Source organism: Salvelinus namaycush, unplaced genomic scaffold (assembly GCF_016432855.1).
Source record: "Salvelinus namaycush isolate Seneca unplaced genomic scaffold, SaNama_1.0 Scaffold2449, whole genome shotgun sequence".
Classification (NCBI taxonomy): Eukaryota; Metazoa; Chordata; class Actinopteri; order Salmoniformes; family Salmonidae; genus Salvelinus; species Salvelinus namaycush.
In genome coordinates this window covers 1-11,368 of record NW_024059285.1, presented here as the reverse complement: position 1 = coordinate 11,368, position 11,368 = coordinate 1, and the positions used below count along the sequence as shown (strand labels likewise).

Here is an 11,368-nt window from a genome sequence, read left to right as displayed (position 1 = left end):
TGAAAGAAGCAGTCAAAAAAAGAATCACAGAGGGCACAGAGACATGCCCATGAAATTATACTTTTTTTTACCCTGTTTGCACTTCATTTCTAAAAATAGAATTGGATAGCTTCGATGCTTCAACCTCTAGGTTACATGCTCAGCTCTCTTTTACTATCCCAAAATGCCTTCATCCACCCCAGATGGGACTCGAACCCACAATCCCTGGCTTAGAAGGCCAGTGCCTTATCCATTAGGCCACTGGGGCACTTGCTAAAAACTATCTAGATAGCAGAGAGTGGTTTCGATCTATCAACCTCTGGGTTACGGGGCCTTCACGATTCCGCTGCGCCTCTGTAATCAGTATGACCTATAAAAACTGACAAAAGAAGTCAAACAAAGAATCACGGAGGGCACTGAGACATGCCCATGAAATTTTGCTTTTTATATTTGTGTTTGCACTTCATTGCTGGAAACAAACTGGACAGCAGAGGATGGTTTCGATCCATAAATCACTGGGTTAAATGCCCAAGATACATCCACTTCATCACTCCGCTTTCAGGCACCCCAAAAAAATACTTGAACTCACAATACATGGATTAGGAGGCCAGTGCCTCTGTAATCAGCATGACCTGTACGAACTGATAGAAGCAGTTAAAAAATAGAATCACGGAGGGCACAGAGACATGAAATTATACTTTTTTTTACCCTGTTTGCACTTCATTTTTAAAAATAGAGTAGGATATCTTCGATGTGGCACTGTGTGATCATCGTGACCTATACAAGCTGCTTCGATTCTATCCCAAACTGCCTTCATCCACCCCAGATGGGACTCGAACCCACAATCCCTGGCTTAGAAGGCCAGTGCCTTATCCATTAGGCCACTGGGGCACTTGCTAAAAATTATCTAGATAGCAGAGAGTGGTTTTGATCTATCAACCTCTGGGTTACGGGGCCTTCACGCTTCCGCTGCGCCTCTGTAATCAGTATGACCTATACAAACTGAAAGAAGCAGTCAAAAAAAGAATCACAGAGGGCAGTGTGACATGCCCATGAAATTATGCTTTTTATATTTGTGTTTGCACTTCATTGCTGAAAACAAACTGGATAGCAGAGGATGGTTTCGATCCATAAATCACTGGGTTAACTGCCCAGGATACTTCCACTTCATCACTCCGCTTTCAGGCACCCCAAAATAATACTTGAACTCACAATACATGGATTAGGAGGCCAGTTCCTCTACAATCAGTATAACCTATAAAAACTGACAAAAGAAGTCAAACAAAGAATCACGGAGGGCACTGAGACATGCCCATGAAATTTTGCTTTTTATATTTGTGTTTGCACTTCATTGCTGGAAACAAACTGGACAGCAGAGGATGGTTTCGATCCATAAATCACTGGGTTAACTGCCCAAGATACATCCACTTCATCACTCCGCTTTCAGGCACCCCAAAAAAATACTTGAACTCACAATACATGGATTATCCACCCCAGATGGGACTCGAACCCACAATCCCTGGCTTAGAAGGCCAGTGCCTTATCCATTAGGACACTGGGGTACTTGCTAAAAACTAACTAGATAGCAGAGAGTGGTTTCGATCTATCAACCTCTGGGTTACGTGGCCATCACGCTTCCGCTGCGCCTCTGTAATCAGTATGACCTATACAAACTGAAAGAAGCAGTCAAAAAAAGAATCACAGAGGGCACAGTGACATGCCCATGAAATTATGCTTTTTATATTTGTGTTTGCACTTCATTGCTGAAAACAAACTGGATAGCAGAGGATGGTTTCGATCCATAAATCACTGGGTTAACTGCCCAGGATACTTCCACTTCATCACTCCGCTTTCAGGCACCCCAAAATAATACTTGAACTCACAATACATGGATTAGGAGGCCAGTTCCTCTACTATCAGTATAACCTATAAAAACTGACAAAAGAAGTCAAACAAAGAATCACGGAGGGCACTGAGACATGCCCATGAAATTTTGCTTTTTATATTTGTGTTTGCACTTCATTGCTGGAAACAAACTGGACAGCAGAGGATGGTTTCGATCCATAAATCACTGGGTTAACTGCCCAAGATACATCCACTTCATCACTCCGCTTTCAGGCACCCCCAAAAAATCCTTGAACTCACAATACATGGATTATCCACCCCAGATGGGACTCGAACCCACAATCCCTGGCTTAGAAGGCCAGTGCCTTATCCATTAGGACACTGGGGTACTTGCTAAAAACTAACTAGATAGCAGAGAGTGGTTTCGATCTATCAACCTCTGGGTTACGTGGCCATCACGCTTCCGCTGCGCCTCTGTAATCAGTATGACCTATACAAACTGAAAGAAGCAGTCAAAAAAAGAATCACAGAGGGCACAGTGACATGCCCATGAAATTATGCTTTTTATATTTGTGTTTGCACTTCATTGCTGAAAACAAACTGGATAGCAGAGGATGGTTTCGATCCATAAATCACTGGGTTAACTTCTTGAGAATACAGGGGGTGCTATTTTCCCATTAGCATAATTTGCTCTACAGATTAAACTGCCTCTTATTCAATTATTGCTCTTACTACATGCATATAAATAATACCATTGGAAAGAAAACAATCTCTAGTTTCTAAAACCGTTTCAATTTTGTCTCTGAGTGATACAGAAGTCATTTCACAGCACTTTCCATGACCAAGAACATAAAATCAAGATGTGTTATGCTGGCTTCAAAGCTCTGCCTATATATGGTCGTGCCCCCTATGACCCGAAACACACCTCATTCGCCTTCCTCTGGGTGTCAAGAGGACGTCAGAGGAGAAATTCTTTGTTTATCTGGTACTGACGTGAAATAAGACCTATTTCTTTGGCGTGACCGACAACTTCCGGTTTGCTGATTCGCACGAGTTGGAGCTGCGATTGTGTACTGTTTTGCTGGCGTTATGGATGAAAACTATCTCCGTGTCGAATTTTGTTTGATACATGTGACCATATCATCGTAATGTATGTTTTTTCAATATAGTTTAATCAGATTATTTGAATTTTTTGGGGAGTTTTGCGGTGTTCCGTTGTCACAATTTATTTACATTTGAGAGATCCGTGCCACTCGACCGGTACCTGTGCTAAATGGAGTGGGAAAGGAAGATTTCTGAACGGAACCAACGACTCATCTTGACAAAGGACACTTTGATCAACATTCTGATGAAAGATCAGCCATAGTAAGACCCAATTTACGATGTTATATCATATCTGTTGTGCATGTGAACTGGCCGTGGGCGCCTAGCCGAATCTGCCTGGTATAGCTATGCTAATTTAGCGCTACATTTTGTTTTCGTTATAAAACATTTAATAAATCTGAAATATTGTTTGGATTCACCAGATGTTGGGCTTTCAATATCTGTACGCTGTGTATTTTTCTGAAATGTTTTAAGATGAGTAATTCGTTATATGACGTTGGTCTCTGTAATTGTTCTGGCTGGGTCAGCACTATTTCAGATTGCAGCTGCAATGTAGAACTGTGATTTATACCTGAAAAATGCACATTTTTCCAAAAAAAAACTATGCTATACCATAAATATGTTATCAGACTGTCATATTATGAAGTTGTTTCTTGGTTAGTGGCTATATATATTTTTATTTAGTCGAATTAGTGATAGCTACTGACGCAGGAAAAAGCTGTTGGGAGTAAAAAAATCGTGTCCTTTGCTAACGTGGTTAGCTAATAGATTTACATATTGTGTCTTCCCTGTAAAACATTTTAAAAATCTGAAATGGTGGCTTTATTCACAAGATCTGTATCTTTCATTAGGTGGCTTGGACTTGTGATTTAATGATATTTAGATGCTACTATTTAATTGTGACGCTATGCTAGCGATGCTAATCAGTGTGGGGGGGGTGGGGGGTGATCCCGGATCCGGGGTTGAGGCTCGTTAGAGGTTAACTGCCCAGGATACTTCCACTTCATCACTCCGCTTTCAGGCACCCCAAAATAATACTTGAACTCACAATACATGGATTAGGAGGCCAGTTCCTCTACTATCAGTATAACCTATAAAAACTGACAAAAGAAGTCAAACAAAGAATCACGGAGGGCACTGAGACATGCCCATGAAATTTTGCTTTTTATATTTGTGTTTGCACTTCATTGCTGGAAACAAACTGGACAGCAGAGGATGGTTTCGATCCATAAATCACTGGGTTAACTGCCCAAGATACATCCACTTCATCACTCCGCTTTCAGGCACCCCCAAAAAATACTTGAACTCACAATACATGGATTAGGAGGCCAGTGCCTCTGTAATCAGCATGACCTGTACGAACTGATAGAAGCAGTTAAAAAATAGAATCACGGAGGGCACAGAGACATGAAATTATACTTTTTTTTACCCTGTTTGCACTTCATTTTTAAAAATACAGTAGGATATCTTCGATGTGGCACTGTGTGATCATCGTGACCTATACAAGCTGCTTCGATTCTATCCCAAACTGCCTTCATCCACCCGAGATGGGAATCGAACCCACAATCCCTGGCTTAGAAGGCCAGTGCCTTATCCATTAGGCCACTGGGGCACTTTCTAAAAACTATCTAGATAGCAGAGAGTGGTTTCGATCTATCAACCTCTGGGTTACGGGGCCATCACGCTTCCGCTGCGCCTCTGTAATCAGTATGACCTATACAAACTGAAAGAAGTAGTCAAAAAAGAATCACAGAGGGCACAGAGACATGCCCATGAAATTATACTTTTTTTTACCCTGTTTGCACTTCATTTCTAAAAATAGAATTGGATAGCTTCGATGCTTCAAACTCTCGGTTACATGCTCAGCTCTCTTTTACTATCCCAAAATGCCTTCATCCACCCCAGATGGGACTCGAACCTACAATCCCTGGCTTAGGCGGCCAGTGCCTTATCCATTAGGCCACTGGGGCACTTGCTAAATACTATCTAGATAGCAGAGAGTGGTTTCGATCTATCAACCTCTGGGTTACGGGGCCTTCACGCTTCCGCTGCGCCTCTGTAATCAGTATGACCTATACAAACTGAAAGAAGCAGTCAAAAAAAGAATCACAGAGGGCACTGTGACATGCCCATGAAATTATGCTTTTTATATTTGTGTTTGCACTTCATTGCTGAAAACAAACTGGATAGCAGAGGATGGTTTCGATCCATAAATCACTGGGTTAACTGCCCAGGATACTTCCACTTCATCACTCCGCTTTCAGGCACCCCAAAATAATACTTGAACTCACAATACATGGATTAGGAGGCCAGTTCCTCTACAATCAGTATAACCTATAAAAACTGACAAAAGAAGTCAAACAAAGAATCACGGAGGGCACTGAGACATGCCCATGAAATTTTGCTTTTTATATTTGTGTTTGCACTTCATTGCTGGAAACAAACTGGACAGCAGAGGATGGTTTCGATCCATAAATCACTGGGTTAACTGCCCAAGATACATCCACTTCATCACTCCGCTTTCAGGCACCCCCAAAAAATACTTGAACTCACAATACATGGATTATCCACCCCAGATGGGACTCGAACCCACAATCCCTGGCTTAGAAGGCCAGTGCCTTATCAATTAGGACACTGGGGTACTTGCTAAAATCTATCTAGATAGCAAAGAGTGGTTTCGATCTATCAACCTCTGGGTTACGGGGCCATCACGCTTCCGCTGCGCCTCTGTAATCAGTATGACCTATACAAACTGAAAGAAGCAGTCAAAAAAAGAATCACAGAGGGCACAGTGACATGCCCATGAAATTATGCTTTTTATATTTGTGTTTGCACTTCATTGCTGAAAACAAACTGGATAGCAGAGGATGGTTTCGATCCATAAATCACTGGGTTAACTGCCCAGGATACTTCCACTTCATCACTCCGCTTTCAGGCACCCCAAAATAATACTTGAACTCAAAATACATGGATTAGGAGGCCAGTTCCTCTACAATCAGTATAACCTATAAAAACTGACAAAAGAAGTCAAACAAAGAATCACGGAGGGCACTGAGACATGCCCATGAAATTTTGCTTTTTATATTTGTGTTTGCACTTCATTGCTGGAAACAAACTGGACAGCAGAGGATGGTTTCGATCCATAAATCACTGGGTTAACTGCCCAAGATACATCCACTTCATCACTCCGCTTTCAGGCACCCCCAAAAAATACTTGAACTCACAATACATGGATTATCCACCCCAGATGGGACTCAAACCCACAATCCCTGGCTTAGAAGGCCAGTGCCTTATCCATTAGGACACTGGGGTACTTGCTAAAACCTAACTAGATAGCAGAGAGTGGTTTCGATCTATCAACCTCTGGGTTACGTGGCCATCACGCTTCCGCTGCGCCTCTGTAATCAGTATGACCTATACAAACTGAAAGAAGCAGTCAAAAAAAGAATCACAGAGGGCACAGTGACATGCCCATGAAATTATGCTTTTTATATTTGTGTTTGCACTTCATTGCTGAAAACAAACTGGATAGCAGAGGATGGTTTCGATCCATAAATCACTGGGTTAACTGCCCAGGATACTTCCACTTCATCACTCCGCTTTCAGGCACCCCAAAAAAATACTTGAACTCACAATACATGGATTAGGAGGCCAGTTCCTCTACTATCAGTATAACCTATAAAAACTGACAAAAGAAGTCAAACAAAGAATCACGGAGGGCACTGAGACATGCCCATGAAATTTTGCTTTTTATATTTGTGTTTGCACTTCATTGCTGGAAACAAACTGGACAGCAGAGGATGGTTTCGATCCATAAATCACTGGGTTAACTGCCCAAGATACATCCACTTCATCACTCCGCTTTCAGGCACCCCAAAAAAATACTTGAACTCACAATACATGGATTAGGAGGCCAGTGCCTCTGTAATCAGCATGACCTGTACGAACTGATAGAAGCAGTTAACTTCTTATGGCTGCAAGGGGCAGCACTGAGTAACCTGAAAATAGGTGGCCATTTCAAACGGCCTCCTACTCAATTCTTGCTCGTACAATATGCATATTATCATTTCTATTGGATAGAAAACACTCTCTAGTTTCTTAAACCGTTTGAATTATTTCTCTAAGTGAACCAGAACTTTTTCTGCAGCCCATTTCCTATCCGGAAGTGAGATTTCCAAATGCGAGGTCTCTTTTCAAGAGCTTGTCTATAAAAGGGCATGTCACTTGGGACCATAGAAACACGTCATACGCCTTCCTCTGGGTGTCATGCGGAAGTGAGAGCAGAAAGGACTTGAATATCTCGTTCAGGGTTTGAATACAGCCTCTTGGAGTGAGAGGACCGCCATAATTTTTTTTCTCCAAGGCGAGAAGTTGGACCTTGTATTGCCTCCTGGAAAACTGTCGTTATAGGTGAATATATTCTCCGGCTTCGATTTTACTTGATACATGTCACAATATCATCCTAAAGTATGTTTTTTCAATATAGTTTAATTATATTATTGAAATTTATTCTGGACTTTAGACGTGATGCGACGCAAGAATTTTGTCAAGATGGAGAGGTTAGCGTCGCACTGCCAGTGTGCTTGCTAATTCAAGAGGGAAATCGTTCGTTCTGGATCGAAATAAAGACGTTTCTGAACAAAGGACCCCTTGGAGAACATTCTGATGGAAGATCAACAAAGATAAGGACCCAATTTGGGATGCTTTTTCATATATCTGTCGAACTGTGCTATGCTACCGTTTGACTAGAATCAATGCTGCTGTGTGCTAGCTAATGTAGTAAGCTAATATAACGATATATTGTGTTTTCGCTGTAAAACACTTCAAGAATCGGAAATATTAGCTCTATTCACAAGATCTTTGTCTTTCATTAGCTATCCACCATATATTTTTCTGAAATGTTTTATGATGTGTAATTAGTAGTTGACGTTGGTGTCTGTATTTTCTCTGGCTACTCCCGTGCGATTTCTGACTGTAGCTATGATGGTAGCAGTAATGTAAAACTGATTTATAGCTAAAATATGCACATTTTTTGAACAAAACATAGATTTATTGTGTAACATGTTATAGGACTGTCATCTGAGGTAGTTTTTTCTAGGTTATTTAGGTTGGTTCTAGGTTAGTTAGGTTGGCTTGTGCATGCTACTTGCATCCTACTTGTGCTGTGAAAAATGTCTGTCCTCTTTTTTATTTGGTGGTGAGCTAACATAAATATATGTGGTGTTTTCTCTGTAAAACATTTAAAAAATCGGACATGTTGGCTGGATTGACAAGATGTTTATCTTTCAAATGCTGTATTGGACTTGTTAATGTGTGAAAGTTAAATATTTAAAAAAAATAGATTTTGAATTTCGCGCCCTGCACTTGAGCTGGATGTTGTCATAAGTGTACCGATGTCGGGACAGCCCGCCTAAAAGGTTAAAAAATAGAATCACGGAGGGCACAGAGACATGAAATTATACTTTTTTTTACCCTGTTTGCACTTCATTTTTAAAAATAGAGTAGGACATCTTCGATGTGGCACTGTGTGATCATCGTGACCTATACAAGCTGCTTCGATTCTATCCCAAACTGCCTTCATCCACCCAAGATGGGAATCGAACCCACAATCCCTGGCTTAGAAGGCCAGTGCCTTATCCATTAGGCCACTGGGGCCCTTTCTAAAAACTATCTAGATAGCAGAGAGTGGTTTCGATCTATCAACCTCTGGGTTACGGGGCCATCACGCTTCCGCTGCGCCTCTGTAATCAGTATGACCTATACAAACTGAAAGAAGTAGTCAAAAAAGAATCACAGAGGGCACAGAGACATGCCCATGAAATTATACTTTTTTTTACCCTGTTTGCACTTCATTTCTAAAAATAGAATTGGATAGCTTCGATGCTTCAACCTCTCGGTTACATGCTCAGCTCTCTTTTACTATCCCAAAATGCCTTCATCCACCCCAGATGGGACTCGAACCCACAATCCCTGGCTTAGGAGGCCAGTGCCTTATCCATTAGGCCACTGGTGCACTTGCTAAATACTTTCTAGATAGCAGAGAGTGGTTTCGATCTATCAACCTCTGGGTTACGGGGCCTTCACGCTTCCACTGCGCCTCTGTAATCAGTATGACCTATACAAACTGAAAGAAGCAGTCAAAAAAAGAATCACAGAGGGCACTGTGACATGCCCATGAAATTATGCTTTTTATATTGTGTTTTGCACTTCATTGCTGAAAACAAACTGGATAGCAGAGGATGGTTTCGATCCATAAATCACTGGGTTAACTGCCCAGGATACTTCCACTTCATCACTCCGCTTTCAGGCACCCCAAAATAATACTTGAACTCACAATACATGGATTAGGAGGCCAGTTCCTCTACAATCAGTATAACCTATAAAAACTGACAAAAGAAGTCAAACAAAGAATCACGGAGGGCACTGAGACATGCCCATGAAATTTTTTTTTTATATTTGTGTTTGCACTTCATTGCTGGAAACAAACTGGACAGCAGAGGATGGTTTCGATCCATAAATCACTGGGTTAACTGCCCAGATACATCCACTTCATCACTCCGCTTTCAGGCACCCCAAAAAAATACTTGAACTCACAATACATGGATTAGAATCACGGAGGGCACAGAGACATGAAATTATACTTTTTTTTTACCCTGTTTGCACTTAATTTTTAAAATAGAGTAGGATATCTTCGAAAAAAGAAGTCAAACAAAGAACTCACGGAGGGCACTGAGACATGCCCATGAAATTTTGCTTTTTATATTTGTGTTTGCACTTCATTGCTGGAAACAAAACTGGACAGCAGAGGATGGTTTCGATCCATAAATCACTGGGGTTAACTGCCCAAGATACATCCACTTCATCACTCCGCTTCAGGCACCCCAAAAATACTTGAACTCACAATACATGGATTAAGAGGCCAGTGCCTCTGTAATCAGCATGACCTGTACGAACTGATAGAAGCAGTTAAAAATAGAATCATGGAGGGCACAGAGACATGAAATTATACTTTTTTTTACCCTGTTTGCACTTCATTTCTAAAATAGAATTGGATAGCTTCGATGCTTCAACCTCTAGGTTACATGCTCAGCTCTCTTTTTCTATCCCAAAATGCATTCATCCACCCCAGATGGGACTCGAACCCACAATCCCTGGCTTAGGAGCCCAGTGCCTTATCCATTAGGCCACTGGGGGACTTGCTAAATACTATCTAGATAGCAGAGAGTGGTTTCGATCTATCAACCTCTGGGTTACGGGCCTTCACGCTTCCGCTGCGCCTCTGTAATCAGTATGACCTATAAAAACTGACAAAAAAGTCAAACAAAGAATCACGGAGGGCACTGAGACATGCCCATGAAATGTTGCTTTTTATATTTGTGTTTGCACTTCATTGCTGGAAACAAACTGGACAGCAGAGGATGGTTTTGATCCATAAATCAATTGGGTTAACTGCCCAAGATACATCCACTTCATCACTCCGCTTTCAGGCACCCCAAAAAAATACTTGAACTCACAATACATGGATTAGGAGGCCAGTGCCTCTGTAATCAGCATGACCTGTACGAACTGATAGAAGCAGTTAAAAAATAGAATCACGGAGGGCACAGAGACATGAAATTATACTTTTATTTACCCTGTTTGCATTTCATTTCTAAAAATAGAAGTGGATAGCTCGATGCTTCAACCTCTGTGTTACATGCTCAGCTCTCTTTTTCTATCCCAAATTGCCTTCATCCACCCCAGATGGGACTCGAACCCACAATCCCTGCCTTAGGAGGCCAGTGCCTTATCCATTAGGCCACAGGGGCACTTGCTAAAAAATATCTAGATAGCAGAGAGTGGTATCAATCTATCAACCTCTGGGTTATGGGGCCATCACGCTTCCGCTGCGCTCTGTAATCAGTATGACCTATACAAACTGAAAGAAGCAGTCAAAAAAAGAATCACAGAGGGCACAGAGACATGCCATGAAATTTACTTTTTTACCCTGTTTGCACTCATTTCTAAAAATAGAATTGGATAGCTTCGATGCTTCAACCTCTAGGTTACATGCTCAGCTCTCTTTTACTATCCCAAAATGCCTTCATCCACCCCAGATGGGACTCGAACCCACAATCCCTGGCTTTAGAAGGCCAGTGCCTTATCCATTAGGCCACTGGGGCACTTGCTAAAAACTATCTAGATAGCAGAGAGTGGTTTCGATCTATCAACCTCTGGGTTACGGGGCCTTCACGCTTCCGCTGCGCCTCTGTAATCAGTATGACCTATAAAAACTGACAAAAAGAAGTCAAACAAAGAATCACGGAGGGCACTGAGACATGCCCATGAAATTTTGCTTTTTATATTTGTGTTTGCACTTCATTGCGGAAACAAACTGGACAGCAGAGGATGGTTTCGAAGCATAAATCACTGGGTTAATGCCCAAGATACATCCACTTCA

At 41.6% G+C, this 11,368-nt stretch overlaps 4 non-coding genes across 4 annotated transcripts; all 4 read right to left on the bottom strand.

The window, feature by feature from the left end:
• Positions 1–174: 174 nt before the first annotated feature.
• trnar-ucu lies at positions 175–247 on the bottom strand. The gene has a single exon. It is a non-coding gene; the product is annotated as a tRNA-Arg (tRNA).
• A 550-nt stretch (positions 248–797) lies between these two features.
• Positions 798–870, bottom strand: trnar-ucu. Its single transcript has one exon. It is a non-coding gene; the product is annotated as a tRNA-Arg (tRNA).
• A 7,998-nt stretch (positions 871–8,868) lies between these two features.
• trnar-ccu lies at positions 8,869–8,941 on the bottom strand. The gene has a single exon. It is a non-coding gene; the product is annotated as a tRNA-Arg (tRNA).
• Positions 8,942–10,663: 1,722 nt separating this feature from the next.
• trnar-ccu lies at positions 10,664–10,736 on the bottom strand. Its single transcript has one exon. It is a non-coding gene; the product is annotated as a tRNA-Arg (tRNA).
• Between the last annotated feature and the right edge of the window lie 632 nt (positions 10,737–11,368).